The following is a 27,688-nucleotide window of genomic DNA, read 5'->3' as shown; positions in this document are numbered from 1 at the left end:
TATCTTAGTACTGCGGAAGTTGTGCTACAAAAAATGGATGAAATGGAGCAGATGCGTAGATGCCAAAGACGTTGGGAAGATGTTGAGGTACAAATGACAGAGCAAATACTCCGTCAGTTTGCCATTTTTGTAGAGTATTTCACGTAGGGAAGTAACTTAGTTGTAATTTTTATTTGAACTGAAATAACTTCCTTCCAAAGAATAGTGTGGTCTAAACTACCATTTGGTCTTGCTCTCTGGTTATATCTTCATGTCTTACTGATACGGTTGTGCTCCAGATATCTTTTAAGAGTGGAGGAAGCATCTTCTGCAGAAGATGTGGGATAACGGGGAGATGCTGAAATGCATGTCTTCCACTCCAGTTTCTGAATTGCCTTCTGCATTTTGAATAGACACTGTTTACAAACAGCTGTTTTGGACTTGGGTTTTTACTCCAAATGTTACTAAAACCTCTGCCTGGGTGACTGAATATGCAAAAAGACTGGTGCTTTCCATCAGCTTGGCAGTTTAAGCTGTTTAGCTTTTTATCCGTAACTCCTAGATCATATTTCTCGTCATGCTCAGGAACGCACTTACTTGGAAAGCTTAACAAAAGGCAGTGCATGGCTTCCTGTGTTGGTCACTCGCTCGAATTTTGATTCCTGTTAACATCTTTTTTCCCGAGAGCTCACAAAGAGTCTCCAATATCATGTAGCTTTAATCATCTGTTACAGGCAAATGGAGCTGTTTTCTTTAATTGACCTAACTTGCATTTTAGAATTCTTCCTTGGTTGGAAACTGCTCCCAGAGTTTTCAGGAACTTGAAGCCTTTCAAATTTCCAGCTGAATGAACTGATGGCTACTTTATGTATATTTGTTCGTGTGCTGGCCTTGCCTGAGAGCTTAAATAAACCCCTGTCTCTAGAGGAACCCCTGTTAAAGCTGTATGCAGCAATCATACTCCTCTGTCTTAGTTTTGCTCTATTAAATTAAACTATTTTATTAAATTACTGTTTCTTATGAATGATAGGCACATCGTTTTAAAACTTCCCGATAACCTACTTTCATAGCTTTTTGTTTAGCTCTGAATTGCCTTCTTTTTCTCTCAAATCACAGAATGGTTGAGGTTAGAAGGGGCCTCTGGAGGTCACCTGGTCCAACCCTCCCCTGCTCAAGCAGGGACACCTAGAGCTGGTTGCCCAGGGCTGTGAAATGAATCCAGAATTGTCCACAGTACTTTTTATTAGCATCTCTCACACGCCTGTATGATTTCTTTTGGTATGTCTGCTAGAAAGGTAGTTCTTTTTCCTTGGTTCTGTCACACTGTAGGTTATTAACCTATGATTAACTAATGCACTCAGTTTTGTATCTGGGCAAGTATTTAACCACTGCATGTACTGAGGCCTGGTTTAGAGCAGAAATTCTTGTTACTGATTGTGGGTGCACGCAATCATATTCCCATTCTCTCCTCTTGTGCAATAATTTATTTTTTGTGTGTATACGGGGTGCCTCGATAATGTTACTGTGTAAGCATCAACAGACAGACGTGTCTGTCAGTGGATGTACATGTATGCACGTCTGTTTTTCTGCACGTTTGTGACCGATCTTTCTTGCTGCTTGGAATTAGGAGAACCTTGATATCTTGACCTGTGTGAAGTCGGACTTTGAAAGAACTGGACCTGGCAGTCCAGATGAGATTGGTGAGTTCTGGTTTTAAGTTTTCTTTACTCTGTTCTAACCAAAAGCCTTGTCTTAAACAATTGAAACAAGCTAATCTACTGGGTATTTGTCTTCTGTAACAATTCTGTGTTGCTATTGACTTCACAAGCCTTAGTATGAGCTCTAGGGCTGTACTGTAGTGAGCTCAGAACAGGTGAAAAAAAAAAAAACAAAAAAAAACCAAACAAACAGCGCTTTTCCAAACTGCTTACAAGATAAAAGGCAACAGATGGTTGTAGACAGGTGGGAATGGAAAGAAATGGACAGCATTACTCAGCATGTGAAACGGCGATACCGCTACAGCAGGAGCGTGACAGTTTTCATGGTTTTGAGCAGCACAGCAAGAATTTTCAGGAAGCAAGATAGATAGGCTGCCAGAAGTGTATGAAAAGCTCCTCCCAAGCGTGAAGCTCAGCAGGAGGGAAGATAGCGTTGTGCATTTCTGTGTTTAGGAGGCAGTCACCGTAAGCTGCTGTCAGGGCCTGTAATTAGGAGCTGTCATCTGGGTACTCAGTGACTTGTGGAATGAGGTTAAGCCACGAAAGCCCATATTAACTTGGAAGTGATGGGAAAACTTACAGTTTTTGAGAAGAACGTTAGTTGTGATTAAGGCAGTAAATTAGATCATCCTTGTAGGAGCTTTCTAAACAGATCAGAACAGGGCAAGACTGTACTTAAGGACCGAAAAGGGTGTTGCAGTAGACGAGCTGACGAGTTAGATTATGTGATAGAGCTCAGCTGCACACCTGCAAAGGAGCTCAGAGAGACAGTGACAGGAGGCTGAGCCCCAGAAAATACTTTGCTCCTCCCTTCAGAGGCCCAGAGGAGCAGAGAGATGCACAGTGGCAGGTGGGAACCCGAGGGAAGTTCTTCAGAGGAAGAATGGCTGGGCCATGGACTAGTAAGGGAGAAGCAGAGTTGACTCCTTTGGAGGTTTAGTTAGGAAAACATTAGCTCAAAGTCTTAATAAGAGGAGCTTGAATACAAGGAGGGGGCCAGTCTAGAGGGAGAAGCTTGGTCAAAGTGTGTGGGTTTCAGGGAGCTGTGCAGTAGAGACTTGCAGAGAGGAATTTTAAATAGCATGTTGAATTGGAAAAAGGAAAGGGTTAGAGGAGCACTAAAGCAGAGAAATTCATGCTTTTGTGGTAGAAGTGTTGGAACACCAAGGACTGGAGATGGTAGTGATCACAAACTCATTTACTGATTGCTCAGTTTTCTGTGTGCTGTCTGTATACCCCATGGCACCTACCTTGCATTCAGAAAGCAATGCAACCTTTGGGGTTAAAAAATAAAAACCAAAGAGGGCAGTGCTTTCCAAGAAAAAAAGATAAGTCCTTTTGGCAAACAGGTAGGTGAACGGAGTATGTATGTTCCTTCCTCGGTGTCCTGCTGTTAACGTGAGAGGATATTCTCCAGAACCCAGTAGATAATTGCACTCTGGTTCTTGTGTTTTTTACCATCTTTCATGAAACAACTTCAGGTTACTTGACAGAAGCTAATGGCCTAAGCTTATGTGCATTTGGCATTGTTTTCTCATTGGTGAGCTTCAAGCCTGTGTCTGGCCCATTATTGCTCCCAGAATTTGTGGCAGAGCTAGACTTGGACTTAGATTACTACGCTTAGTCTTAGCACTACAGATTATTAAAACCCTTTCCATTAAATACTTTCTCAAACTAAGAAGTGACTTTCTGAAATAGCTGTTTTCAGAAGATCTGCATCTTAGCTAAGCAATATGACAGAATTTTGCCTGTTGTTAAACACTGAGGCTGACGACAAGTCCATCAGCAGTTTCAGAGAGGACAGAACAATGTCTAGATGCATGCTCATCTGCTAGGATTTGTGATTTCTGAAACGTGACTTGCATAAATTCATCTTAAGGTTTTGCAGGATCCACTGTGTCATTAAAATTACGATAATAATAAAACTTACAGGCATCTGTGTAATGCATTTTGGATTTCATATAATTTGCAAAAGTACTTAACGATTCGGTGTCATTTTGTGGTACACTACAAACATCAAAAGGAAGTGAGAACAAAGAAAATGATGGTGAAGATGTTCCAAGGCGTTACAACCTTCGACAGAGTAAACCTGTTGACTGCTACCAAGCTCCTATGGAAAGTAGGTTGAACGCACAGTTTCTCTTAAAACCTTATTTCTTGCACATAAGTGAGATAAAATTTTTGAATGTAAATACATGTGTTTGCACACACAGTTCTGTTTCAGTTCTGTACCTTCATTCTGCACATGAACTTCACTGTTTTTATCAGACACGTGTGTCCTGTGCACATTGTATTTCTTTGCTGTTTGGCATGCTTAGTGCTATGTATCCTTGATATAACAGTAATTAATCACACTTAACAGTCTTGCTCTTGTGATTTTCAGTTCACCTTTAAACAGGGCGTAGTTTTCCACTTGTGCCATGCACTGATGAAAAGCAAAAACAGTTAAAAATTCTTCTGGAATTAGGGATGAGTGAAACACGTGGCATTTTCTTTATCTTTTGATATCCTCCTCTCTTAAATGTATCTGTATCATTATTCTAAATTCTTTCCTTTCAGTAAGACAAAGAGATCGAGAGAGGACTAACTCGGGCCAGCCCCATTCTGTCAGACAGAAAGAGTCACTTGAAAATGCTGGGTCACAAAAATATAGAAGACGTGCCAGGTTGGTGTATGGCTAGTGATAGCTCTTACTTATCTGTAGAGCTGTCAGTCTCCTTACTGCATAATGCTTCAAAGGGTTTTCAGTTTAGTGGTAATTACAGAGTAAGTTTATGATCGGTACTTTGGTAGTCTTAAGGTAGAGAGGAAAGAAATATTTGGAGGGGAGGAGGTGGATACTTTTAAGTTGGTTTCTTTTTTAACTCCAATATTTGTGGGTCGCTGATAAGATGATTATGGAGGTAGTGTCTGAGTTTCTGTAACTGAAATTCTTTGGTTCTGGAACTGAAGCCAGAATCCCCCCTTAAAAATCTTAGTCAGACTATTTAATCTTGAAGGATACAAATGATTTTCCTAAAACCGAAAATAATTTTATTCAATTTAGAGGGAGAGGCTGTATGGAAGTTTTGTTAGATTAAAAAAAAAAAAAAAAGAAAAAGTTATCACTCAAATACTGACTCTAGTTTCTGTTTGGAATCAACTAATGTTTCTATATGAAGTTAACCTTAAACAATAAAAGATCTAAATGAAATGATAAATTGCCTTAGTAATGATAAAGGCTTTTTGGATTCTGTAAGCAGTTAGTGCATAGAGAATGCTGTTGATTGCCAGATATTTTGTTGAGCATTCTTGAAAGCAGACAGTTGTCACGAGGAAAATCATGTCATGGCCTTTGAAATCAGATTCCTAAGGAGTACAATGGACTGGAAAATAGATCTCAGAGTAAATTTTGAGATAGAATTCCCTTAATTTTTGGTGTTACTTAGTATCTGCTCTATTTTCTTTTTAACTTTCTGGTCTATATGCTTGCTTGCAGACAGAGACGTGCAGATGACATCAGTGATTCTACACCCTCTTGCTCATCTCCCTTGCTTAGCACGTGTGATACGGAGGATGGTGGTGAGAGCAGTGAGGATGGCGAGAGCAACCAAGAAGGTTGCTGTCGTTAGAGAATAGGGGAGGGATGAACCTCCTTCCAATGAATATTTAGCCATGTTTAAGTTTATCTGAATGTAACTGTGTAAGTTTATGTCAATTAATTAGGTCTTCTATATATTAATTAATGTCTTCTACATTTGCTTGGCATTATTACGAAAAACAAATCTTCGAGCTGCATCTTAAAGAAAAAGAAGCCCTATAACTTCTCCTTAATTCAAATCAGGACTTTTCGAGTGAAACGTCAGAAACGGGACCTAAAGAGAGTTCAGAGGGATCAAAAGAAAGTTGGAAGAAGTCAGGGAGATGCAATGCAAATAGTGTGGTAAGTCGTAAACTAATCATCATGTCAGTGAGTGTTTCCAGTGATTATGAAAGATCTCAGTGTGCCATCTACAACTACCTTTGTTGATGGTTTTCTCTAAAGCAACTTCAAAAATTGCCCAGAATGTTTCCATTGTGCTGAGGTAATTTCTGATGAAACCTTGATCTAGATTGCTGCTTTCTTTAACATACAAACTCTGTTGTGTTGAATTTCTCTTTAGATTGGATTTGAGAACGTGGGTGGTCTTTCCGAACACATCGCAGCTTTGAAAGAGATGGTGATTTTTCCCTTCCTGTATCCAGAAGTTTTTCAGCGGTTCAATATTCAGCCCCCAAGGTAACTCATTACAGTGATAAATCTTAAGTCAGCTGTTTTCAGGAGAAAGTTCAATTAAGGTATCAATATGCTTCCATGCTTCAACATTTTTGGCAGCGGTGAACATTTGTTTTAGTAGTAGCAAAAAGTGGTTTCTTAAAAACGGATAGAATCAAGAATATTTGTAGGTTAAAAATATAAGCAATGTCTTAAAATTTTAAGTTTTACCATCTGGTGTTTTTAAAAAGTTGGGTTAGTTGGGTTGGAGTGGTTTTGTTCTCAGTTTTATGTACAAGTCAGCTTGATTAGTTTGTAAGCAAGAAGGGATTATCTAGTGGAAGTCAATTGTAATATGTTGCCTGGAAGCCCAGTTGTTTTTCCTGCCTACTTTTGCTTTCTTTTTTTTTTTTTTTTCCTCTGAGTGCTAAGGCATCGCTTTTCCTTCCGGCTTTAGGCTTCCTCACTTGCCATCAGCAATAGATGGTCTGAGAGACCAAACCCAGTAACTTAATGCTTTTGAAAGGAGCATTAAATGCTTTACTAACAGATTCTGCATATTGTGAAAGCAAGAATATGCAGTTTATTGCTGCAGAAGGAACTGGTGATTCACCATTCAGCCCATTCTCAGATTCTGTGCTGAAGTTTGCCCGTTTGTCTCCGGTTTGCTGTAATCACCCTGTTTGTCAGCAGTTTTGGAAGTGCCCTTCTGGGACAGTATGCTCTCTTTTGAAGGTTTTATACGTTTGAGTTACCCCCTTATTCATTTCTTTAGGTGAAAAAAATGAATTTTCTTGTGAAACGTTGTAAAAACGCAGAACTTCTATCTGTTCTGCCTCTACCCACACTTCAGCTATTACTGCTGTCTTGTACATGATGTGTTTTGGTTAGGAAGGATGAGTTTGTTCTAGAGACGATGGTTGTAGGAGGTACTCATCATGATGTTTTTTTTCCTATCTGGATCATTTTTATTGCAGAGGCTGTCTATTTTATGGCCCCCCAGGAACAGGGAAAACACTAGTTGCTCGTGCACTTGCCAGTGAATATGGTCGAAGTGACAGGAAAATATCATTTTTTATGAGAAATGCTTCGGACTGCATGAGAAAATACATGGGGGAATCAGAATGCCAACTTCGTGTGTTATTTGAACAGGTAAGGTTGAAATGCACAGTGTATTCTGTCAGAGTTGAAACCATTATTTTCTGTGGTCAACGTTTTTAAGTAGAACTTGCTCTTTTTTTTGTATTTTGTTAGTTTTTTTTTTCCCACTGAAATGGAAATGCCAGTGTTTCTGCTGTGAATGTCAGCTGTAAGAACTACTGGAACGATTTGCTTCCTGTCACCCGGATACAGTGGGTTGACACAGACTGTCTTCTGTTAGTCATGCCAGATACTCCAGTAGCTCTATCAGTAGAGGTCCCAGAGGCTAAAATGAAAGATCTAGTTTAGATGACATTCCAACCATGATGTTTTTGTGCATTTTTCCTTTAAATAATGCTGTTTTACTCTGTGTTTTTGTGCTAGGCCTATCAGATGCGACCTTCAATTATTTTCTTTGACGAGATAGATGGTCTCGCTCCTGTGCGCTCCAGTAAACAAGACCACATTCACAGAATCACAGAATCACAGAATTTCTAGGTTGGAAGAGACCTCAAGATCATCGAGTCCAACCTCTGACCTAACGCTAACAGTCCCCACTAAACCATATCCCTAAGCTCTACATCTAAACGTCTTTTAAAGACTTCCAGGGATAGTGACTCCACCACCTCCCTGGGCAGCCTGTTCCAGTGTCTAACAACCCTTTCAGTAAAGAAGTTCTTCCTAACATCTAACCTAAAACTCCCCTGGCGCAACTTAAACCCATTCCCCCTTGTCCTGTCACCAGTCACGTGGGAGAACAGGCCAACCCCCACCTCACTACAGCCTCCTTTAAGGTATCTGTAGAGAGCAATAAGGTCGCCCCTGAGCCTCCTCTTCTCCAGGCTGAACAAGCCCAGCTCCTTCAGCCGCTCCTCGTAGGACTTGTTCTCCAGGCCCCTCACCAGCTTCGTCGCCCTTCTCTGCACCCGCTCAAGTCCCTCGATGTCCTTCTTGTAGCGAGGAGCCCAAAACTGAACACAGTACTCGAGGTGCGGTGTCACCAGAGCCGAGTCCAGGGGGGCCAATAACCTCCCTAGCCCTGCTGGTCACACTGTTTCTGATACAAGCCAGGATGCTGTTGGCCTTCTTGGCCACCTGAGCACACCGCTGGCTCATATTCAGCCGACTATCCACCATCACTCCCAGGTCCTTCTCTGCCAGGCAGCTCTCCAACCATTCCTCTCCCAGCCTGTAGCTCTGCTTGGGGTTATTGCGCCCCAGGTGCAGGACCCGGCACTTGGCCTTGTTGAACTTCATGCAGTTGACCTCAGCCCATCGGTGCAGCCTATCCAGATCCTCCTGCAGAGCTTTCCTACCCTCGAGCAGATCGACACACGCACCTAACTTGGTGTCATCTGCAAACTTACTGAGGGTGCACTCAATGCCCTCATCCAGATCATCGATGAAGATATTAAAGAGGACCGGCCCCAGCACTGAGCCCTGGGGGACGCCACTAGTGACTGGCCTCCAACTGGACTTGACTCCATTTACCACGACTCTTTGGGCCCGGCTATCCAGCCAGTTTCTAACCCAACGAAGCGTGCGCCAGGGCCGTGGCCGTGCGGCGGCTGCCGGCGAGATGGCGGTGGCAGGGGGCGGTGGCGGATCCTCGGCATCCTGCACACCCTCCGCCCGCGGCCTCGAGCGGCCCGACCCGCTGGCGCGCCTCACCTGCCCCGTGTGCCTCGAGGTGTTCGACAGCCCCATGCACGTCCCCTGCGGACACGTGTTTTGCACACCATGCCTGCAGGAGTGCCTCAAGCTCAAAAAGCCAGTCTGTGGTGTCTGCCACAGCACCCTGGCGCCTGGCAGCAGGGCTCTGGACTTGGAAAAGCAGTTCGAAGCGACAGAAACCACTTGTAACGGCTGCAACAAAAAGATGTTTCTCTCAAAGATGCGCAGCCACACAGCTTCTTGTTCAAAGTACCAGAACTATATCATGGAAGGTGTGAAAGCTGTGACTAAAGAACCACTCCACAACACCAGGAACTTCCCCAATCGCTTCACCTTTCCTTGTCCATATTGCAGCAAGAAAAGCTTTGATCAAGAAGGACTAGTTGAGCACTGAAAAACATTGCACAGCATGGATGCAAAACAAGTGGTTTGCCCAATTTGTGCCTCGATGCCGTGGGGAGATCCAAATTACAGGAGTGCTAACTTCATGGAACACCTTCAGAGACGACACTGGTTTTCATACGATACTTTTGTGGTACGTGTTTCTTCATCCTTGGAATACGTGAGCCTGACGACTCTTAAAACCCAGCTTTTTTTATGTAGCCACTACTGTAAAATGTAGTCCTTGCAGATGGTATAATGCGAGAAGTTGAATTACTGCTAAGTCAGAGGAGGAGACAGCTGGTTTTGTGTTGTGTTAACCAATATGGCCCTGGCAGTAAAAGAATTTCTGTACCCTTTGTTCATAGGATTATGATGCTGATGAAGATGATATGATGGCACAGGTTTTGATGCGTTCTTTGCGGGATAGATAAAATAAAAAAGAAGACTAATTGTCAAACCAAGCTTCCATGAGAGGGAAATGGCCAGCATTCTTGCACTTCTCCCTGTCCATGCCAAGATGAACTCAGGCATTCAGAAATATGGAAGACTTTAATCTTAGTTTTGAATCCCCATTTGATCTTTTGGTATCATTCTTGTTTTTTATTAATATGACTATGTTGTTCAACCACGTAAGGCTAATTTTCTTTTTTGTTTCACACAAAGCTTATTTATAGGTCAGTGTGGAGGAGACAGTTCTGTTTTCCTTCACATCTGCCTGTTTTCTGATTGCTTTCTGCCAGTTGTGCTAGTTTGACTAAAGCCAGAAATACTCCAAATTGACTGGCATGAACTAGCTGGTAAACCTCTTCTTCCCCTGATCTTGTTTACATTTCTTAAATGATAGTATGAGAGGTGTCTTTGTGGCTCTTTTCCTTTAGTGAGACCCCTAGGTGCTAACTCACCAGATTAGTTCCTGTTTCAACTGGCCTATGATGCCTGTGATTTCATGATGTTTACCAGTGTGTGAATTCTCACAGGCAGCCTCTCAATTATATGGAAAACATGTCTTCAGTATGTCTTCAAACTGCAACATTCCTTAGCAAAAATGTTTGAAGCTGAGTAAGAAACTAGTTCAAAACACTTTAGTTCTATACCTGATGACGATTTTGTTCCATACTTTGACCATAATTTCTAGCCTGCCTGGAAAACAGAACTTTGGTGTTAGCTAAAATGCATAACTTTCAACTGTTATAGCAAATATTAATCATTTGTTGGCCTTATTAAATTGGTGTTTAAAAAATCGGTTTTCTAGGAATCTTAAGCCTTATGCTTGTAGGGGAATTCAGAAGCTTTTTCAATATCCGTATCTTATGTCAACTAAAAATTTCATATATATATTCCTAGTTGTTCCATCCCTCAAGGCAAGCTGGTAGCAAAACTTATAACCCGTAGCACTTGCACAGCACTGCCTTCTGCATTGCAGATTCTAACAAGTATTTTGAATTCCTGTTTTTACTTAAACGTCGCTAAGGTAGCTGAAGCTGTACTTAGATTGTTTTCCATATACATACAGGATGGAGGTATAGCTTTCAAAGAAAATGTAAAATATAAACAAGTTTGAATTCATAGACAATGGATACTTGATACTCAGTTATACACTTTCATTGTAGAGTTTCATTTTTAGTTTAACACTAATTGCACGGTCAATATGCTGAGATCAAGCAGTCTCAGAGACCCGAACAGAGCTTGGAAATTGGAGTAGTAGTGCTGAGATGTCTGGTCTCATTGAACTTGGCATGCCTGATTGGAGCAGTGGACCTGCATCACCACAGAACTGAGTACTAATCAATTTATTTGACCAATAAACTTCACACTCTGCAGACTGCAGCATAGCCTTACCCCTAAGAAATGAAACGCACCCCAGCTAAAACATCTTGATTAAACTTTGTGTCCAGCAAGTTTGTGGCTTCTAATATATTTAACTTGGTTTTGGTGTGCTTTCCCTAATGTGGTAAGGCTGGTATAGATTCTCACTGAGGTATCTGCTTGGTGACTGCAATCTTAGTCTTAGGGAAAACATACATCAGTGTGGGAAAAGTACTGTGTTATGGGGTTGGTGATTCCTAATGCTTGGTCTGTGAAGAGATTACAATGTGCTAGTGGTTGGGTAGGGATTTCTAGGTTCTGGCTATGACAAAGTTTTGTGATAAAGATTGGCCTGAGTCTAGATTTCTGCAACTGTTCTAAGTGCACTTCCATGCAATTCTGACATTCATAGGTATTACAGTTTTGCACCTACATAAAATCTGCTTGATCTTTGGGGAATGAAAAAAAAAAAAAGGATGATGACCTGTTTAATTTACTGTGAACACGTTAATTTATCCTGAAAACTTGTAACTCAATGCCAAAACAGGTGATTCTAAACGATAGTTGAAACCAATTTACTAAGCCTGATATCAGCAAGTGGTCTGTGTTAACTTACCTATTTTTTATGTCTTAAAATGAGTCTTGTCCTTAAAAAGCTTGTCCATTATGACTACTCATGGAAAAAAGTCATGTGGAATGGAACAAAATTTACTGAACCGGTAAGTAAAACCTATATTTTTCTATTAGTTCCATTGTTTCAACTCTTCTGACGCTTATGGACAGCATAGATAACAGAGGGGAGATTGTGGTAATCGGAGCTACCAACAGACTGGATTCTATAGATCCTGCTTTACGAAGACCAGGACGCTTTGACAGAGAGTTCCTCTTCAAATTGCTAAATACAGAGGTGAGAACTTAAATTCAACATTAGTGCTACCATGGCAAAGTCCAACTTTATAGGGAAAAAAAAAATGACAACTTGAACAAAAGAGTGATATGTGGAGACACTGCCTTGTTCCATGGAGGGCAAATCTGGTACTGGATATATATGGTCAGGATGATACCACCAAGTAGTTAGTTCTATAACCAAACCTTTCATTTCCAAAGTTGTACCTGTTTACTTAATTATTTAGTCCACTTGGGCGCTTTCATCATGAAGTTGTGTTTTTGGTCTCAATCCTTCACTTATGAATGAATAGGGGACGTGTTTGCATTTGATTGTGCCCCGGATCAGTGATAGTAGTTTGAGTCATAATTTTGTCTTTTTTTTTCTTACTAGGAAATTAAGAAAGAAATCTCAGCCTTCTGGTCCGACACGTAGTCTTCAACATACTTTTTACTCTCCAGAGGCTTTTGTTGCACACTGTTCTGTTATTTGTAAGCAATTTAGTAAATAGTATCTCATATAGGTATATAAAATTTAATATATACGTATTTTAAGATATTTTAAATAAATTTGTTTATTTGACCTTTCTTAAATATATTTAAGTACTTTTATTTGATATTTTTGTTCTATATATGTAGCTCTCTTTTTATTATCCTATATATATATAGGATAATAGAGAAGTGAGAAACAAAGGAAAGAAACCAAAAGCACCTTCCCCCCCCATCCACCCTCTTCCACCTCCTCCCCCCGAGCGGGGGGGGGTCCCATTGGACCGCGCGGCCCGCCCCTCGCCGGGGCCCCCGCGATCCAATTCGTGGAGGAGCCTCCTGCGGTCCCGCCCCTTCGGCCCTTCTGTGGTCACGCCTCTCCGCTGTCAATCACAGCCGGACCCGATTCTGAGTGGGCAGCGGCGCGGGGCGCATTGTGGGGGCCGGAGCAGAGCGGTCGCCATGGAGACGGGGCCTGGTCCCGCTCTGCGAGCCTGACCCCCGGCCCCTGACCTCTTCTTGACCTTTACCAGTGACCCCGGCCCCAAATGAGACCCCCCAAGGCGTCCCCATTGACTCCCCAGTCAGTAGGATTGTAAAGTACGAATGTTTATTCAGCGCAGGGCAGAGCGGGGGATAGTCCCACCAAAGACGTGCGCACCCGACGTGGCAACTTGCCTTGCTTATCTGCAGCAAAGAGTTACGTAGGCCTGAAGTTTCACAACGCGCCCGTACCTATTCATAGCCTGTCCCCGCTTCGTCTTAAAATGAGTCCCAAGCAGTCATTGCTGGAAACTCCTCCCATCTGCGCTTGCGCAGTGTGTCTTGGTGGTGGTCGTCGGGGGTCGTGGGGATGAAGGTTGGTGACTCTTCCTCGTCACTGCTCCTTGACCTCTTGTCTCTGCGCAGACTCAGTTGCTCCTTGGCTCTTGTCCATCCGCAGGACCAGTTTCTGCCAGTTTCTTAAGACAGGCTCCCAGTCTTCGTGGGAGACTGACCTTGGGAAGGGGCCCACGGCTTCTCGCTTTAGGTAATTTGCACGGGACAGGGCAGGAGCACGAGGCTGCGGAGCAGTCCCCGAGCATAGCCCGCGTCTTCACACAGCGCCGAGCCATTTCTGTGAGATTGCCTCTTCTCTACCCTCAGCCCGCAGGATGGGGGAGAGACGACCACCCAGTAGCCCCATGCTGGCCTGGGTGGAGGCCGAGGCTCGTCAGGAGAACACAGCTCCCACTGAACACCATGAGCATGTCATGGAGCTGCTGTTGAACGGTGAGCGAGGGCCCCCGTCAGGGGGAGCAGGGCTGGGGCTAGGGAGCGGGGGGGCCAGCAAGAGCACCCTGCTCAGCGTCAGGACCAGCATGGCAGCCCAGCCCCCGGACACCCCCAGGGAGGTTGTGCCAGGGGAGCAAGCACGGGGCTGGAGGGAGGCCAGAGCTCCTTCCTCTCCTCCCTCCTGCCTTTGGCCACCCTCTACAACCCTCCTTCTTCTCCTGCCTTCTTAGAAGCTGACAGCTTATGTAATACACAATAAATGTTTGTTCATTGTCTTTTGTATTATAAAAACAAGGAGTTCCGTTTGAGGAGCGGGAGTTGCGAAAGCTCCCTGCTGAAGTAAGGAGCTGTATAATACTTGGCTAGACACTATGAAAATTCTTTTGCTTAATGTAACAAAAAAGAGAAGGCCCTCCCCTTCTCTCCTTCTGCATCTCAGCTGCCTCTTTTGTTCAAAGACACTGTTGCAAAGCTCATGTAACCATCTCCTGATAAGTTGCTAAACTAGTGTATCAACATCCTGCCTTCCTGTCTCACGCTGGCCCAACATGACCAAAAAAAACAAAAAACAAGTTGAACCACAACGCCGAGGAAGACTATGGCCTTCATCTTCACAACCACCAGAGGGACAGAGACGACCCCCTAGCAACAGTGCGCACAGTCGCAGAATATACCAGATGTGCTGCGTAATCCCGGAATTACCAAAATATAAAAAGGGACCCTGGCGGGGGTGAGGTGCGCGCCGTTGGCAGAGCCGAGACTCCCCGGCCGCCCAGCGCTGTTTTGCTTGCTGTTGCTTACTCAATAAATTCCTTTCTATTATTAATGCAATGCTCTCTGAAAATTAATTAAGGGGGCAGGCAATTTCTACAACCCTCCTTCTTCTCCTGCCTTCTTAGAAGCTGACAGCTTAGCTGTCTACCAGGAAGAAGCGAAGAGCTTGTACAGCATTCTGTCCTTCGTCCTCAGCACACAACGGGTAGGTGTGGCCTTGCCATGGTGGCTGTGCCTGTGTCTCCTGAGGGTCGCGCAGCTCTGCTGCCAGAATGCTGGCGGGCTGCTGGCGAGGCAGAGCTGCCGCCCTCCAGGAGCCCCGCACAGCCCTGAGCCCCTCGAGGCTTTGGTCCTGCTGCCGGCCATGGGTCTCCCCTCTCACACTCCCCGTTGGTCTCTCTGCCACCCGGCTGCCAGGATAAAGACCTGAAGATGAAGTTCCTAAGGAGCATCATCAGCGTGTGCAGAACCGCCAGAAACTGCGGCCTGTGGTGCGGCCTCGATGCCTTCTGCAAGAAATACCAGCTGGCAGAGCATATTAAGGTGAGGGGACACCCCCTGGTGGCTCTGGGAGGGGTGCAAGGGCAGGCTGTGGGGACGGGACTCTCGAGGGCTTTGGCGGGGGCAAGCGCTGCATGGACACTCAGCTGCCGCTGACGGCCTTGGGGCCATTGAGAAGCCCCGTCAGCAGCAGGGAGGTGGCAGGGCAGCCCTCTGGGTGCCACAGCTGGCTGGGGGCACTGGGGCTCCACCGGCCCTTCTGACCTGGACCAGCTCTGCTGGCGCTGCCAAGCTGTGCCGCCCGATGCCCGGTGCCATCCCGGTTGTGGTCTGCAGGTGCTGCTGGAAGACGAGCCCTTGGACGTTCTGAACACAGCGGTACAGCAGCAAGCCATGCTTGCACTTCGCCACTTGAGGTACGTGCCCAGCCCCTGCTCTGGCCCTGGGCCTGGCTTCCAGGCTTCCCCTGTCTAGGCAGCAGCCTGGCAGTGCCGGCCGCGGGGCCGCTGCTCGCCAAGCCTCGGGGCTTCTGGAAGGTGGAAGGCAGCCCCCATGGCAGGGACCGAGGCCCCGCAGTGCTGCGTCCTCCTCCCTGAGGCCCTGCTCCGTGACAATGAGGCCCCTTGCTTTCTTTGCAGCTATGTCAAGTCAGTGCTGGAGGGCAAGAAGAAGAGCATCCTGCTCGTGTGCTTCAATAGCATCTTCTTGCTTCCTTCACACGAGCATTTGGAGGGCCCGAGCCGTATCAGCTACTTGGAGGTATGCTCTGGGAGAGCTCTTGGAACACCCATCCCTCTGGGTTGGTCCCTGGCTGCTCTGTGCTGAGATCTGTGCAGATCCTGGCAGAGGGAGAGGGACTGGAGATCCACTGCCATCCCTTTGTTGTCCTTGCAGACCCTGGATGCCATGGACCACATGCTGGAGCTATTCATCAGGAATTCTCCCGTCTCCGGCTTCTGTGAGCTGCAGGACATCTTGCAGGTCTGCCACTTGCCAAGAGCGGGGTTCCCAGGGGCGCTTCCTCACCCGGAGGGAATTCAGCATCCACTCCGGAACGGACAGGCCCTACTTCAGTGCCACGCACAGGCAGCACAGGGCAGGAAGGGTGCCCGCCTCCCTTGGGGGAACCGGGGGCTGCCCACTGAGGTCTTCTGGCAGCCCCGTATCCCACGGGGCCACTGCTCGCCAAGCCTCGGGGCTTCTGGAAGGTGGAAGGCAGTCCCCATGGCAGGGACCGAGGCCCCGCAGTGCTGCATCCTCCTCCCTGAGCCCCGCACAGCCCTGAGCCCCTCGAGGCTTTGGTCCTGCTGCTGGCCATGGGTCTCCCCTCTCACACTCCTGGGGCAGTTGGTGGGATGGCTCCTCCTTTGCCACACTTGCGAGAATAGGCAGCTACGATGGGAGGCTTTGGATGCTCTTCATTACCTCTTCCGATTCATCCAGAAAAACAGTAAGAGAAGCTGTGTTGGGCTGCCCTCCCCTCCAGCCGAGAGGCTCCCCCCTAAAAAAACGGGACTGGCTGGATACCCCTGGTGGGGTGGGGGGTAAAAGGAAAGGGTAAAAAGGGGGGGAGGAGGAAAGGAGGAAATAGGGTACAAGTGGTAGGGTAAAAAGAGGGGGTATGAGGGGAAGGGCAGACGGATGGGGGCAAAAAGGGGGAGGGGGGCAAGAGGGGGCTGGTTTAAGGGGGGGGGAAGGGGATACCGGGCGCCAGGGGCAGGGGGCGGGGCCGCGCGGCCGCCATTTTGTGGCGTCTTCAGAAATGGCCCGGCTCCATTTCCGCCAACCGGACAGGAACCGGGGGGACGACCGGGAAAAGGAGAGGATGAGGGGTAGCACCAGACACCCCCCCCCCGCCGTCATGTCCCTCCCCCTCCCCACCCCACCCAGGCCTCTCCCTCCCCCCTCGGCCGCCCCCACCTCCCGGCGCCTCACAGCTGCGCCCGCCAATCAGCGGGCTCCCTCCGCTGAACGACGCGCAGCTCGGCCAATAGGCTGCGGCGCCCCCTCACGGGAGGCGGGCCCAACATCTCCCTGCCGCGAAGCGGCCGCTGAAGCCGCCGCCAAACGCCCGAGCCCGGCCGGGGAGGCGGCGGGACGGCCGGGGAGGCGCCGCGGGCCGGGGCCGGCCCCGCACTTACCGCCGTAGCCCTGCTCCATGGCGGCCGCCCTCCGCCCGCGGCACCGCTCCGCCGCCCATTGGGCCCCGCCGGCCCCTTCGGCCCGCCCACGAAGCGCTGCTATTGGCCGCCATCCGCGTCGGCCGCTATTGGCTGAGCTCGCCCCGAGGCGCGGCCCGGACGCCGATCCCATTGGACCGCGCGGCCCGCCCCTCGCCGGGGCCCCCGCGATCCGATTCGTGGAGGAGCCTCCTGCGGTCCCGCCCCTTCGGCCCTTCTGTGGTCACGCCTCTCCGCTGTCAATCACAGCCGGACCCGATTCTGAGTGGGCAGCGGCGCGGGGCGCATTGTGGGGGCCGGAGCAGAGCGGTCGCCATGGAGACGGGGCCTGGTCCCGCTCTGCGAGCCTGACCCCCGGCCCCTGACCTCTTCTTGACCTTTACCAGTGACCCCGGCCCCAAATGAGACCCCCCAAGGCGTCCCCATTGACTCCCCAGTCAGTAGGATTGTAAAGTACGAATGTTTATTCAGCGCAGGGCAGAGCGGGGGATAGTCCCACCAAAGACGTGCGCACCCGACGTGGCAACTTGCCTTGCTTATCTGCAGCAAAGAGTTACGTAGGCCTGAAGTTTCACAACGCGCCCGTACCTATTCATAGCCTGTCCCCGCTTCGTCTTAAAATGAGTCCCAAGCAGTCATTGCTGGAAACTCCTCCCATCTGCGCTTGCGCAGTGTGTCTTGGTGGTGGTCGTCGGGGGTCGTGGGGATGAAGGTTGGTGACTCTTCCTCGTCACTGCTCCTTGACCTCTTGTCTCTGCGCAGACTCAGTTGCTCCTTGGCTCTTGTCCATCCGCAGGACCAGTTTCTGCCAGTTTCTTAAGACAGGCTCCCAGTCTTCGTGGGAGACTGACCTTGGGAAGGGGCCCACGGCTTCTCGCTTTAGGTAATTTGCACGGGACAGGGCAGGAGTGATTCAAAGATCGAAGCCGAAATTCCTTTAAGTGGTATATTCTTTATTGCAGCGCTGGATGCACGGGGGATCTCTCCACCTATCGTGCATACTCAAAGCAGAAAGCAGTCTTGAATTTATACAATCAATCTATCAATATTCTACAAGCACCTATACATATGCATTACCTATCCCCGCCTTCCCTCGCTTCTCATGCCAATTAGTCTTTTGGCACCTTGCGCCTGCGCAGAGCCTTCCAAGAATTGTGGGCAGGGGTCTTTGGGACGTGGGCAGGGGTCTTTGGGAGGAAGACCCCGAGTCTTCCTCACAGTGTACTTTTCACCTTTGGTCAGGAATCTGCTGAATTGGCATGTTTCTTAATTGCAAGAGCTGGTTGTTGCTAATTCTCCCATTTGTTGTATCTTTATAATGAATTCCAATGTCCAGTTTCGAGATTTATAGTCCTTACAATATGGGATGTACAAGCGGTTGTTAAAGCCATTGCGGATAAAGGGCTTCATTCTGCAATGATCTCCACCCTCATAGATGGTGTTTTCGGGGGAGACAATATGCTCCTGTTTGATATAAAACAAACTTGTCGACTGATCTTTGACGGGGGGGGGGATGATCATTTTTAAACAAGAATGGGAGGACAACTGTATGCTAGCCTGCAGTGGCTAATGGGTATGGACCCAACAGTGATCACCCCCCAGGCGCAAGCCCAGGGCCTGTGGGCCCATGGCAACGCTCCAACTTCCAGTGGAAAATGCTGCCTCAAGGAAAGATCAACTCGCTTACTGTTTGCCAGATCACAGTGGCTTGGGTGCTGGCACCAGTTCGGCGCATTGACCCGACCGCGACTCAGAATAAAACTAATGAAAACTGAGTTTCTGTTCACAGGAACGGATCATCGGACACCCCCGTAATCTGTATACCCCGGTGACAAGAGAAGACAATAAGTCAGCAAGCGTCCTGTCTAAGCCTGAGAGTTCCACACTGGCAGAATCCAGACAACAGTGAAGCGACCTCCGTGGGTGGGGGGCTGCGATGCCGTTGTGTGATCTTATCTTTGGACCTTGTATACTAAATAAGCTTGTGTTGTTTGTTAAAAGCTGGTTAGAGAAAGTTTACATTATGTTGGTAGAACACCAACAACTACTTTAAGAGTGTATTTACTCAGGGTTACCAGTTACCTCCTAGTTTTCTCCTGGTTATGGTGCCTTATGTTTTTTATTTAAGTTATGATGTCTACGTCTTAAGATTGTTATATTTTAGCTAATTTGGTTGTGCATAGGGAGGGGGGAAATGTGGGTAGTTAGGGTCTGGTGGCCGGAAGATGTTGCGCTGTACAGAAAGGTGGAGCCCGTCCCTTGATGGACAGTAGCGTGTGGGCTGTGATGTAAGCAAGCGGAAGAGGCGCTATGGGCCTCGGGTATATAACCCCATGTGACTCGACAATAAACGCCATTTGCCATCCAGCACGTTGGTGTCTGTGAGCCGATGGACCGAGCGGCCTGGGGTTGGTCGCCGTGCCGTTCCTGAACCCGGTCGCCACTGCCCCCTGAAGGCAACACATAAGTTAGTGATACTACTGAAAGAGTTGTGGTTCAGATGTAGATCTGATTTCTCCTAAGCACGCTGAATTCACAGCTGTTGATCCTCCAGAGGAGGCTTTGCAATTGAACACGTGGAGAATAGGTAAATTTCCCGCTGTTGTTTTCCTCTTCTCTTGTTTTTTTTTTTTTTTTTTTTTTTTTTTTTTTTTTTTCCTAGTAGCATAGGCTTAAGACTCTGAAGAAACGGGCTGCTTTTTTTCATTTCCAGCACTGGCTGTTCCTCCTCAGTCCCGCCTTGTATTTTTTCAGTCATAGGGTATGTGAATGTAAATTCTTGGGAGAGAGGTAGAAAACTCTGTTTCAACTGGTGTTTTTTTCAGCTCTGTGGGGAGGACAAATAGGGTGGTTTTGAATATTCTGGCTCTTATTCAGAGCAGCATGTGGAGGGAGAGAGATGCGTTTGCTTTTTTAGTGCAATGGCTTCAGAAGCAAGAGGGGAAAAAACACTTTCTCTGGGAGCTGGAGAAGGTGTCCTAATCACCGGAGAGGTTTCTAAATGGCATATCTTTGCGAGTGTTCTGTAGTCCGGAGGTTTTTGTTTGTTTGACTTTGGAAGGTTTTCCTCTTAATATTCACGTCCTTCAGCAGAAGTGAGAAATGTGATCTTATTTTGTGCAGTGTCGCGGACCCTCCGAAATCTGCTGGGAATGATGAATACCTCGCACAGTACCAATGTGATGACGGTGGAGAGAAGGAGAAACCAAGACGATCAAAAGAACGTGACCTCATTTCAAAAGAAAACGTTTTGTCCGGCAAAGAGTCTTGTGAGCCTGGTGAGAAATTGCGGCAAACTTCCTCTCTCAAGTCTGACACTGAATGTAGCTCTAAAAACCTTTCCTCCTCAGCTATTACGGAGAGATGCCAAGATACAAAGGACGAGACTAAAAACACTGACAAAGGGCGTTACCAAAGCAAGAGGGAACGTGCTCCTACTGAAGAGAAGGAGAGTCAAAAAGCAGGTCCTTTCAGCAAGAGGAGGTGCTCTCAGAGCATGGAAGTTGTTGAGCAAAAGCGTCACAAGCAGGAGTACTGGGAGGGAAGCAGGTGCAGAGCTTTCCCTGCTGAAAGAAACAGCCCTGAGAATGGCAGACGAGCAGTCAAATATTGAAAGTACAGATCTGGCAGTGGAGGAAGATCAGAACAAGGTAGCAATAGATATTACCGATCCAAAGGGGAAAGAAGTTGGAGCAGAGAAAGATACTATCGAGATGAAGCACGGAGATGGGAAAGATGTAGCTATTAGAACGATTACTATTCACCTCATGCGACAGGAGACAGTAGAGAGAGAAAATTCTCTCACGGCGATGCAGCCCTTGACAAATCGACTGCAACTTAACTACAGCAGGTCACATAAGCGTTATCATTACAAAAGCGGATGGCCTCACGGTTCCCTCTTGAGAGAGGAAGATGTACGTCGCTTTAGCACACCCCGAGCAGACTTGCATCGTTGCTCAGTACTTCAGCAACATTCCGGAAGACATTCTCGTGAAAGACATGCGCTTCCACCTGTGTCAGCTCATTTGGAGAACTGTCGCCAGAAAAATGAAACAGAAGGAAACAGAAAAAGAAAATATACCCGTGCAGAAGGTAGTGAAAGTGAAATAGAAAGGAAAGACAGAAAGATAGAAAAGGAGCTTTTAGTTGGTGAAAAAAATGCAAAAATATCACAAGTTCTAGAAGAAAAAGAAGTCTAAAGATAAACATGGAGAGAAGGATTCCAAGTAAGCAAGGATTCCAGCATACTCCGCATTTTTTATCCTAATTCTTTTCTGGGTGCTTCTCATGTCTTCCTTTTTTTTTTTTTTTTTCTCCTTTTTTTTCTTCTCTTTTTTTTTCTTTTCTTTTCTTTCTTTTTTTTTTTTTTTTTTTTTTTCTGGTAGTTTCTAAGTTATTTAGATAGCATCAGCTGACTGGGGATCATGTTGTTAGGTTGATCAGTGAAGACATGAAAGCTATTGTTGAATTGTGTCAGAGCTTTGGACCACATAATTCGAATCACATCCGTACACCATTCTGGATTAGGTTAAAAGTTTTTTTCTGCTTGCACCTATTCCAGAGCTAGCCATTGTTAATGATCTGTGTACAAACCAGGACCTATGGTCCTTCAATCTGAGGGCTTAAGTTTGCTGCATCTAAAGTAAGTTGCGTGTGCACATAGCACCACAAAATAGCTGACATGCTGCAAATCATCACCTGTGGTAAAATAAATCAAGTTTCATATAGGCAACAAGTGCCACATCTTTTTTTTCTCTTTTTAACTTGCATGTTTCTTTCAGACTTCACGATTTGTGTTTCTGTGCGCTCCACTTTGACAATGCCAATCGCAAGCGTAAAAGAAGAAGAAAAAGGAGAAGAAGAAAAAGGAGAAACACCAGGAAAGCGAAAGGCTCCTTGGAACACTTAGATCATTGTTTCCAGAAGATAATGTGGGAGAAGAAGGAAGAATCCCATCCTCCAGATGGCTCTTCATGTGAGCAATGCAGAAGCGAGGGCAGTAAACAACCTTACAAGGAAAGGAAGCCTTCCAGCGCAGGCGAAAGCAAGAAATACAGCTCCATGGCATCCAACGAGTATATTAAAGGTAAGCGGCCGCAGTGTGTTTGAGGAATTCCTTTTATATTAATGTAGAGATTATTTCAAACAGTCTTGAAGTGCTTGATGACTTAACAGTCTGCAGATTTATTACCAAATCAAAAAAAGCCGACTTGGTAGACTATTTTTTTCCCAGTTTTGAATGACCACTAGGAAGAAGGTTGTTCCGGCATCAAACAGGATCTTGGCTTCACCCGGACAAGCACTATCACCCATTTTCATGGCACTTTTTAAAAGATCAGTAGAGAATATTTTACAAGTTGTGCAGAAGATCTTCCCGTATGCACAGCTTGCGCTAAAGGAGGACCGACAGCAAGATATAACCACAGCATCCACTTCTTTATAATTCCTCTAAAGCAAAAACTTGTGGTTTGTGCAATCAACTTAAACCTTTCAGACATAATGATGGTAGAATTTTATTTTTTGCATGTGCATGTCTTTCTTTTGGGCATGTCTGGAATATAACGCATAGGTTTTATTGTGGATTCGAAACTGAAATGCCAAATGGAAGCTCTGAATGACTCAATACACAGTAAAGGACGATGCGTTCTCTACTGAAGCATCCTGCTTCTGATGGCAGCTAAGATAATTAGCATTTGTAGAGGTTGACTTGAGGTTTGAAGTATAAGGCACCTATTTTTCTTTCAAAAATCAAAACTCAGATCTTTGGAGGGGAAGCATTTCTAGGTCAATGTTTCTAATTCCTTTCTGAAGAATGTCAGGACCAGGATACAAGTATAACTGGTCTAAGCTAAATATTGTTTTAGCTATCATCATTTTTAACCAGTCTCCTAATTTAAATGTTTGTGGATCATACTATACATGTGCACGTGAGATCAATTAGCATTGATACTTACTAGACGAATGGAATTCTGTGACCATCACATCCTTTATCACCGTGCTTTCATTGTGGGAACCTCCTCCAGAAAGAAATGTTCTTGGTTTTTTTTTTTTTTTTTTTTTTTTTTAGTTATTTAGCAACTGCAGAAATTGTTCGTAATCTCCTTTATTCCAAGGGGGAGAAAAAAATCACCAAGAGTAGCATACCTTATCACATCAGTGATACCACATCAGTGGGACTTAGTACAGCTTTGTAGGGCCTTGTGCCATCTCCTTAAATCTGTGGTGGGATGAACTCTAGGAAATAGCTTTCAGTGTGTGCTCTCAAATGAAGAAAGGGTTTTGGCACTTATTTAGAAGCTGTATTAATGTAAGAGAAAGAGACAAAGGCTATTCAGGAAAGTTAACAAACCTCTTTTGCCTTTCAGAGCATTTCAATCGTATTTTACAAGATGATATGTTCGACAGTGATGACGATGCATCCTTGGTTTCTGGAGATGAATTAAAAGATGGAATGCCTGACGGACCAGAGAAAAAACGCCTCTGTTTCAACAGGTAAAGAAAGATAGATCCCTGTTACGTTTAAATTCTCAGGTCTGCTGAGTCTTTTAAACAGTTCCAGCTGTTAAAAGTGCGAGGGGTGGTAGACGAAGGGGTAACATCAAGTTTGTGTGTTGAAGAGGTGCTTGGTATTCACAAGAAGAAAGGGTGAAGGGACTAAAGTTGTAATGAAGTTGCTCTGAATGACTAAATTGAAAAGCCCAGGCTTCTCTTCCTAAGCCAAAGTGATCCGTAGACTACCAGAACACGTTGACTTAATCCATGGCATTCTTTGAAAGACTCAAGACCACATAAATGTCCTGTCTGTCCTTTTAGCTAAAAATACGCCAACTTTATGGGTTTGTGTTGCCACCTTTTGCCCTTCTGTTTTCCAGGATTGTTAAACCAGTAGTGAATTATGTAGCAGAAAGAAAACTGAGAAATGGCTTGTTAAAACACCTTGAGAAAAATTTGAACGGTGTCTTTATTTGTTAAGCCACCAAGTTGTGTTAATCTTTTGGTATTTTAGTATGGAAGTCATGCAAGCCCACAGTTGGAAAGTTAGATCATGTTGTTGCAGCTGGATCAGTTATTTTTCTCAGTTTCTGTTGCTGTGCTGTCCAGAAGATTTTCTGTGCTTCAGAGCAAGGCTAAGTCTCTAGCATCTTTGATTTAAGCCAGCAAAGGTACAGCCTGATTGTAGTGGGGAAACAAATGCTCCTAGCAAATTTATTTCCTAGTAGTAAAGCAAGATTGCAGGGATATTAATTTGCAGTCTTGGTTTAGTAAAGAATAGGAAACGCAAGGGAAGGAGAGGAAACATTTGGGATGACTGAATAACTTAACTGGAAATCTTACATGTATTTAATATACCACTGCCATTTGGATTATTTGGGGAGGGAAAAGAAAGTCTATAGGAAAAATACTTGGAACGTCTGTGTGTCTGTCTATTCAGCGCCTCATTTATAAACTTGTTTTCTTAACTCTTGTTCTAGGAGTGCTTTCTGCGAACCAACATCATGCCGGCCCCGTCCGCTAATAGTAGGAAAAGAAGGGTACGACCAGGTTTCTTACGTGGCACCCGCGGTGTTGCACGCTTTGGAGAAGTTTCCCGTTCACACCCTGGACCTTTCTGTTCTGCTTACAAATGTTGCACTGCCAGAAGAAATCTGCGGACACGTACCTTTTTATTCTCATCGGATTCACTGACTGTATGTAAAGGATCAATCGAGTTGCAAGTAAGGTGAGCAAAATTCATTGGTAATGGAGGTGGCCTTGTTTTAATGTGCTGGGATGTTTGCTTCTGTCTGAAAATCCCCTTTTCTTTTAGACAAAACCACAGACAATCTGGATGTTGTACATGTCCACATTTTCCATACTCAATTTCACAGTGAGGATGTTGCTAGCAGCTCAGAAAGCTGGGCGGTGTTGCTAATAAGCATCTCTTTGTGGAAAGAAATGCTGCTCATGTCACTGGGATCCAGAAAGTAGTTCTCATTGCCTCCTAAGACTGTGTGCTCCCAGTAGATGGCTCTGTACCAGACTGCATGTCGGCTACTTTTTGTAGCCTTCTTTTAAATTATATTAGTAAGGCAACCAAGGTTTGGGGCTTCTGTTTATTTTGTTTTCACACGGACATACACAACTTGTGCTGTTGCAGTATGTGCAATAAAAGCATTAACATTCACAAAACACTTCATTTGCACGCTGATGTGGTTTTAACTAGAAAAAATGAACAGATTTGGTGTTTTTACGTTTAGGCAGGAAATCCATTTTCTTGTTTGGCATCACTACCTCAAAATATTTTTACCTTTAGTGGAAACGTTTGAGAGCCATACAAGTAAGGACAGACATGTTACATGACTGAATACTGATGTGTCCCATAAGAGGGACATTTCCTTTCTTTGTTATGCGATGATTGTGGCTGTGGCCATACAGCTACGGTGTCTAGCCACTGCCTGAATATATCCTTCCCATCTTCTGACTAGAGTTCTCCGAATACTGATAATCTGAAAGGGTGCACAGAGAAATTCCTTATGTGAAAGGATGCTTGCCACTCTGTTCACGTAGTTTCATTTCATGGGGCAGTCCAATGGCTATGTAGCTATGTATTAACAGGTTATTCTATGTGTTTTAGTTTTCTTACCCAAGCTTTCCTTTTCAGTAGCTGATCCGAAATGCTCAGAAGACAGCACCAAGCATAATTTATGTCCCAGATATCCATTTATGGTGGGACAATGCTGGACCTGCCTTGAAACTTACTTTTCTAACTCTACTACATAACATTCCAGCATTTTCGCCAGTTTTGCTGCTTGCTACGTCTGATGTATGTCACTCAGATCTCCCAGAAGAGGTATTTGTCAATACTTTTCTTACTATTTCTTCAGTGTCTTGTAATTTATGAATGCTTTCAGCATCAATATGCTGTGCTTTGTTAAATGCATGCTGTTATTACTCAGGCACCCTAACAAATCACTTAAAATTTGCTTAGAGAAAAAGAATACTGTGAAAGCATCTGCTTAAGGTTTTTTCTGAGTCAAGCAAGTGACTTTCACCCCTTTCTCATGCATGCAAATAATAAATTAATACAATAATTCAGGTGGCTACAAAGTGGTTCAGTCAAGAATATGCAGTGCTTGAAATGACAAGAGGATGTCTTTACTGAAGAGATTTCTTCTGACAGTCTGCCATTCCATGCTATGTTGGGTAAACTGCTAATAATGCAATTTAGTAGAGAATTGAAACACTTTGATTAAAAAAAATAAAAAATCAGTTTCTTTCTTCAGATAGGCCAAAGCATTCCAAGCTGGAAAGCTGAGTTCCAATTTCTGCTAAAGTAACTTTGGAATCGAATTCTAGTTGTATTCCTAAATAAACTGTAGTAAAAGTACATGCAGGACTTCATTGACTTCTGAGAGTTTACATTAAGGGAAGGTGCCCAAAACAGGACCACACTGTTCTCATTCTGATTATTTTGTCTCAGTTATTGGGGGAAGAGAACGGGTCTAACCTAGAGGTGTTTATTATCAACTGCTTTGAAAGTGCTTGAGTTCCCACAGAAGTTTTTGTACAGGTTGTAAATTCCTTCTAAAATAAGTAGTGAAATTCCTTACCTACCTTTTAATACTAGAACTTGAACATGGAGGAAGACGTAGAGGTACTAGCTACTTCAGACACCTTTTGGTAGAGAAATAAAAACTCAGCAAAAAGCCCTCACTTGTCTGCTGAAGCCTTTCTCTTCCCTCTATAGCCATAAAGGTTCTAAGTAAAGGATGCAGCAAGGCAAGTAAATACAAAGGAGGCGCTGTTGGATGTGGTGAAAGCCATTACTTTATCAGTGTAGCGTACAATCCCTTCAGCGAGCTTTAATTCTACAGGTGATTCTTAAAGGCGATATTTGAATTTGCCGTGCCAGCCTGTGAAAATGTAGCCTTTTAAGGCCAGGAAGATAACTTTTTTCAGTTTGTGTTCTTCAGGTTATTATTAATTTGAAAAGGTACTCGTCTTTTTGGAATAGAATATGAGTTTTTGTGGCCTTAAATCTGAAATGTCTTTCCTCCTTCTGCTTTAGATCCAAAAATTATTTAATAAGGAATTTGGAGAAGTGTGCAATATTGAATTGTCTGGTAGGGCAGAGAGAGCAGCTTTTTTTGAGGACCTAATTCTAAATGAAATGGCTAAGCCTCCTGTAAAGAAAAGAGGTGAGGAGGATATAAGAAGTACATCTAAAACTTTCCTATCAAAGTTACTAGCTCTTTGGGCTTTGCTTTGGTGGTCATTTTCTGTCAGTAATTTGTCATATGTCATTTTGCTGACTCTCAAATGTCTCTTATGGGATTATTTGCTGAAAGCCCTGGTTTCATTCTAAAAAGCCAGTCCAAATGCCAACACAGTTTGCTCGTGAAAAGGCTTTGATACGTAGGCATGTCACAGCACTGAAAAGCACAGAGATCTTTCCTTATAATTACAAACAGTATTTACAGGACTACTTGAATGAAGTCTAAAGCCCTTTCTTGGACTGTCAGTTCCTGTGGGAACAGGAATAGGAGCAGCAGTTTGTAAAAATAAGTTTTGAGGTCCTGTTCTCTGTTTCATCTGGAACTCCTCAATAGGAATCAATCATAAGTGCAGTGTGTTTTCTTTTTCCTCCAATTGGCTGCTTAGATCCCTTT

The 27,688-nt window shown here is 45.1% G+C and overlaps 2 long non-coding RNA genes and 1 pseudogene across 3 annotated transcripts; 2 read left to right on the top strand and 1 right to left on the bottom strand.

Annotated features, from left to right (window-relative positions):
- Window positions 1–8,344: 8,344 nt before the first annotated feature.
- LOC311425681 (E3 ubiquitin-protein ligase RNF114-like) lies at window positions 8,345–9,757 on the top strand (annotated as a pseudogene). The gene is made up of 2 exons: window positions 8,345–9,280; window positions 9,495–9,757. The product of its transcript is annotated as an E3 ubiquitin-protein ligase RNF114-like (transcript).
- Window positions 9,758–16,008: 6,251 nt separating this feature from the next.
- On the bottom strand, window positions 16,009–17,058 carry LOC311425693. The gene is made up of 2 exons (XR_014686395.1): window positions 17,001–17,058; window positions 16,009–16,360 (listed from the first exon to the last, which is right to left on the bottom strand). It is a non-coding gene; the product is annotated as an uncharacterized lncRNA (long non-coding RNA).
- A 3,559-nt stretch (window positions 17,059–20,617) lies between these two features.
- Window positions 20,618–23,456, top strand: LOC311425700. Its single transcript, XR_014686401.1, has 3 exons — window positions 20,618–21,265; window positions 21,821–22,125; window positions 23,405–23,456. It is a non-coding gene; the product is annotated as an uncharacterized lncRNA (long non-coding RNA).
- The last annotated feature ends 4,232 nt before the right edge of the window (window positions 23,457–27,688 follow it).

Source organism: Aythya ferina (genome assembly GCF_964211825.1).
Source record: "Aythya ferina genome assembly, chromosome: 33".
Classification (NCBI taxonomy): domain Eukaryota; kingdom Metazoa; phylum Chordata; class Aves; order Anseriformes; family Anatidae; genus Aythya; species Aythya ferina.
This window is presented reverse-complemented; position numbering and strand designations above follow the sequence as displayed.